This window comes from Equus caballus, chromosome 22, assembly GCF_041296265.1.
Source record: "Equus caballus isolate H_3958 breed thoroughbred chromosome 22, TB-T2T, whole genome shotgun sequence".
Taxonomy (NCBI): domain Eukaryota; kingdom Metazoa; phylum Chordata; class Mammalia; order Perissodactyla; family Equidae; genus Equus; species Equus caballus.
This window is the reverse complement of record NC_091705.1, coordinates 37572275-37577284: the sequence shown is the minus strand read 5'-3', so window position 1 is coordinate 37577284 and position 5010 is coordinate 37572275. Positions and strand designations below refer to the sequence as shown.

At 50.4% G+C, this 5010-nt stretch overlaps 1 long non-coding RNA gene across 1 annotated transcript; it reads left to right on the top strand.

Annotated features, from left to right (window-relative positions):
* Nucleotides 1–3396: 3396 nt before the first annotated feature.
* Nucleotides 3397–4793, top strand: LOC111769914 (uncharacterized). Its single transcript, XR_011430781.1, has 3 exons — nt 3397–3528; nt 4065–4208; nt 4496–4793. It is a non-coding gene; the product is annotated as an uncharacterized lncRNA (long non-coding RNA).
* The last annotated feature ends 217 nt before the right edge of the window (nt 4794–5010 follow it).

Genomic DNA, 5010 nt, shown 5'->3' with positions numbered 1-5010 from the left:
CTCGACCCCGGGGCCTGCGCATCTGGAAACATCTCTGAGTCTTCATCTTTTCGGGGCAGAGAACACGCCCCTTCAGGGAGGGAAGGGCATGCTGCGTGGGTGGGGAGGGAGACGGGGCAGGGCAGACAAGGCCCTGATGTCCGGTGGGAAGTCCAGGGCCGGCTGAGCCGGGCGGCCTCGGCCCAGGCTGGCTCTTTCCTCTTCAGGCCTCCACCGTCTGCTTTGGGCCCCTCAGAGTGAGGGGCAGGAAGTGTGACAGTCACAGCGATCGCCTGCTTCCGAGTCTCCTGACCCAGGTGGCAGCTGTGACGGCTTCCCTGCACCAGCAGAGGGGACGCTGACGACGGGCTGCCTGCCCTGCGATTCCCTTCTGGTTCTGCCCACGTGAAATCAGGCTGTTCGAGCCTCCTTTGCTGTTTGGTTTTTATGCTTCCAAATAAGGTATAAAGGCAGAACATATGCGTGATGCATGATGATGACGCTGGGATGTGTCTGACTTCATCCCTGCCATTTCTCACGTGTTCTTGCCATGGAAGGACACTGTTGGGGAAAGTGACATAACTACTAACAAGAACTGAAGGCATTTTTAACTCAGCAATTCACATGTGTGTGCGTGTGCGTGAGTGTCATGTCATGTCTCTGTATGTGTGCTAACCGTGTCTTTTATTTTCTGCATTCTGATGCTTTGATATCTTGGGACCCTGTTGACCCTGGAGGGACCGTCCTCCCAGAGTTGGCCAGTTTGGAGAGAGAGCAAACAATTTGCCTGTGTGTGTGCTTCTCATGTACAAACCAGCCCGTCCAGAGCCCACACCCCAACCACTGCTTCTTTTGGCTCTCATATTCCAGGCCACTATCCACGTGCCCTAACCACCCAGAGCCAGGTCCCAGACAACTAGGGGCGCCCACTATGCCCAGAGCCCACTGAAACCATTCAAACTGGCCGATCCTAAGCCCACTTGCCCCGCCTCACCCGTTCCTTCCTGCAGAAACCACAGTAAAGGCTCCTGCCACAGTTTTCTCCTGGCTCCCTCTGCCTCCTTCCTGACACCATGCTTCCCCACCTCGCCCTGCATGACACGCCACGCCTCCTACTTCTGTGGATCTGTGAGTACAATAAACTTCTTCCTTCATCGTGGGCATCTCTGTGTCCACACATCCTGCCATATCTGATTAAAACAAATCCCGGCTACCTAATTAAAACAGTATGTCATTGTGTGTCCCATTTGTGGGCATGCCCATAACAACGACACACAGAGTCACTGGTCCCCTCATGTGTGTTTAGACAACATGTCACTTTGCATCACAAAAACACCCAGTGATGTCAGAGGCGCCGTGCATCATAATGACGCTCCTGGTATCCAAGAGACCTCAATTCGCTGCTCAGTCACTGTCCCTGCGGTGAGAACTGGTGGCTGGATCGGAGCCTCCAGCTGAAGGGAACCTGATTACATCTAGATTGACCCCTATTGTGCGGCAGCTAATGACCCAGTTAACCTCTGGTTAATTTCTGCTTCTCGGTGTCCTGGGAACGGGTGGTGTTTACTCCGGTTGGGACAAACCTTTATTAATGTGCATCAGGCTGGGGGGGCTGCTTTTCTGGGCCGAGGGTTTCATAGAAACCAGCTGATGGGCCAGGGCCCCGCTGAAGTTGCAGAATATGAATGAGCTGCTTTCTTTCCCCATTCTCCTCTGCCCTGATTTGCATGACTAAGCTTTTTTGCCTTTTTAAAAAATGTGTTTGTTTGTTTCTTGATTGTTGCTCTGTCTCCTATGGAAGAAAGAAATTACTTGCTCACCAGCCAGGGACCGACATCTGGCAGAAGCCCAGGTCTGCTCCTCCGGCAGACGGGAGCCAGACAGCCATACTCGGGTTGGTAGGGACCATTCCAGGAGAGTTTACACAGCCCAGGGATGTGGGGATAAAAATTACACTGATCTCCAGCAGGCTCGTTAAGAGGGTGTGTTGATCCTAGCAAAGGAGCACTAGAATGGAGAAAAGGGCAAAAAACCCTCCTGTCATTGTGAAATTCAGCTCGAGCTAACAAATAGCTCAAAGCTGGCTTCAAATGAGGCTGTGGGTTCCCAGGGGAGAAAGAAAACGTTGCTCATTCTTTTCAGACTTGCGGTTCTGGACTCTATCAGAGCCCATGCCTGATTATTAAAACAAATATTTTATAATTTCCCCTTTACCCAACTGAAATGAAATTCATAGATAATATGACCTACCTACACACATATTTTTTAATCAACATAATATTTCAACTATAATATAAAAAGGAAAGGAAAAGAATTTATAATCAAACAAAACATTTCAACAGGCAAATGCTCTGACAAAAATGAACTAGAAGCCACAATAAAGTCGTCAGATGCTTGAACTTGGACATCAAATCCCATTGAATGAAGCGACAGATGCAGACCTGCGACCACTGTGCTGTTTGGGAGCCGTTCAGATGCCACGAGAGGCGTCGTCATTGGTAACGCGTTTTAAAACTGGTGAACGACCCTCATGAAGTCGTGAACAAAACAAAGCACCACCTCAATTTACACCATGGTTTCCTTCCTGAAAAACTCGGGATATTTTAAAACAGTGGGAAAAAAATATTTTTGTGTCTGTGTAAAATGGAATTTGGTTCTGGCTCAGGTCATTTGAAGCAGCTTTTTCATCTATGTGAACATCCAGAGGGGCATTCAACATTAGTGCCAGTGCCTGAAGATCAAGTAGAGTGGTGGGCTGTGGAGGGCGAGCCCAGAATCAGTCCCTGAGGCGGGTGTCGGTGTCCCGTTTCCAGACGGCGAAATGAAGCCAGAGAGAGGAAGAAGTTCACCGAGGTCCCACAGCCGGAGAGGGACGAGGGGGGGCTTCAACGGGATGCTATTGGGAGGGAGGCCTGAATCTAACTGCAGTGTGATTTCCGGCCTTTTGGGTCACACCCCTGGGCAGACTCTGCAGCAGCCCAGCAAACCTTGCAGTCCCCAGCACGAGAAGGGTGGATTCCATCTCTGACTTTCCCCTGAAACTGAAGAGGAGGAACACCCTGATCACCCAGCTGTTAGTAGACTGCCTGGACCCCCGGTCCTGACTTCGTGCACCAGCCGCTTTGAGTCCGGCTGATAAAGGCTCACGGGTGTCCCCTCCCCGAAGTACAGCCCTAGGCCAAAGGGGAGCTTCCTTGCCCAGGAGGTTATAACCCTCATGCACATCCTAGCCAGAGAGAGTGACAGAGAGAGAAAAACGCCAGCCCCCTTGCCTCAAGTTGGGATCAACTCCGGGATACAGTTCATGCTCTGGGGCTCTCCATATGGGATCTCTCCCACATGGGATCAGGCTGAAATTACTCTCCTTCCTTGCTTAGCTTTCTTCCCTTACCCTGTTCTGTACCTTCACTCCCTTTTCTTAGGAGCATCTCCTCAATAGATCACGTGCAAAAGGTCTCCGTCATAGGCTCTGCTTCTAGAGCACTGACCTAATGTCGGGTCAAGATGGAAACCAAAAGACCACTTAGGAGACAACGGCAATAATCAGGGGTAAGATGACGGCGGCTTGGACTAAAATGCCAACAGTGGAGGTGGGGAGAAGGAACTGGTGACTTCAGAATATCGGTGACTTCATTACGTGCTACGCCAGTGTAGCAATGAGCCTAACCAGGGGTCAGCCAGCTACCTCCTACAAAGAGATCTGAATCCCCATCCTTGGGAAGGGGCCCCGTTCCAAGTGTGTCCTTCCTGGGGTACTCTCCCTTAGCCCTAGGGAACCATATAGGCTTTTCTTATAATCTATAGTCGCTCTTTTATCCTAGTTTAATAATTTGTTTTTTAACATTTCCCCTGTTTAAATTACTATGAGGTTTTAATCTCTCGACTGGGACCAGGCTGCTACAGTCCCCAGTGAGTGGAACCCAGTAAGAAGCCAACTGATAGGGATAAACGTCGTTTGTAGAGTCCCAACCCCAGCATTCCAGAGCGGAGCTTAGAAGGTCGGGTTTGAGGCTGAGAAACAGCAGCGTCAGAACCAGCACAGGATGGTTTCAGCTGTAGCGTTCTATTACTTCTGCTCTTTCTAGTATCCCATCCAAATGGCAGATCGAAAGATCACTTACTGGGAAGTCAAAGAACATGGATTCCAGTCTTGTGTCTACAACGAGCTCTCTGGATAACGTTGAATGAGTCCCATCCCGTCCCCGGGCCTCAGTTTCCTCATCTGTCACGTAAGCAGCTATACCGGATGTTCCTTAAGATCCTTCCCATTGTGAAATTTCTAAGATTAAGTGAGAGAGAGAGAGAGAGAGAGATGCGGCAGTATTCTCTCAACTCCGAAGTGCTTAGTGATGATAATGGGTTCTTCCTGTGATGATGATGTCAGCCTGACACCTCCCGTTCTTACAGGGCCCCCCCAGCACCCAAATCATCAGCGCTTCCTGAGAGCTCCATCTCCTAAGTAGATTCTGAATCCACTCACTTCTCTCTTCTCTCCTCCTCCCCACCTTTATCCAAGCCACCAGAAGAAACCATGTGGTTTGTGCTGAGCATCTGCTTTCCTTCTGCGTGTCTGGAATCTTGGCTGAGCAGAGGACACCTACATGACCAGCCCCCAGCAAATGCCATGGGCTCTGAGTCTCTAAGGAGCTTCCCTGGTAGACAACACTTCCCACCTGTTGGGTCTCCCTGCGCCCTGCACCCCACAGCTCAAGCTGCGCTTCCACACTACAGGTCAGATCATGACACTCCTTTGCTTAAATTTCTCCAATGATTTCCCATCAAATAAAATCCAAACTCCTTACTGTGGCCCACGAGGCATGATCTGGTCTATTAACGCTCCTTTAAGAGGCCAAGTCCTTGCTCAGGGTCATTGTTCTCACTACTTCCCACTCCCTTGCTCCAGAAACGTGCTCCCCAGCACTTAGCCTGGCTGGCTGCTTCTCATTTTAGGAATGAAAAGAGTACCTCCCCGGGGAACCCTTCCCTGACCACGCCGATAAAGCAGCCTTCCATGGTCATCACTTCCTACCT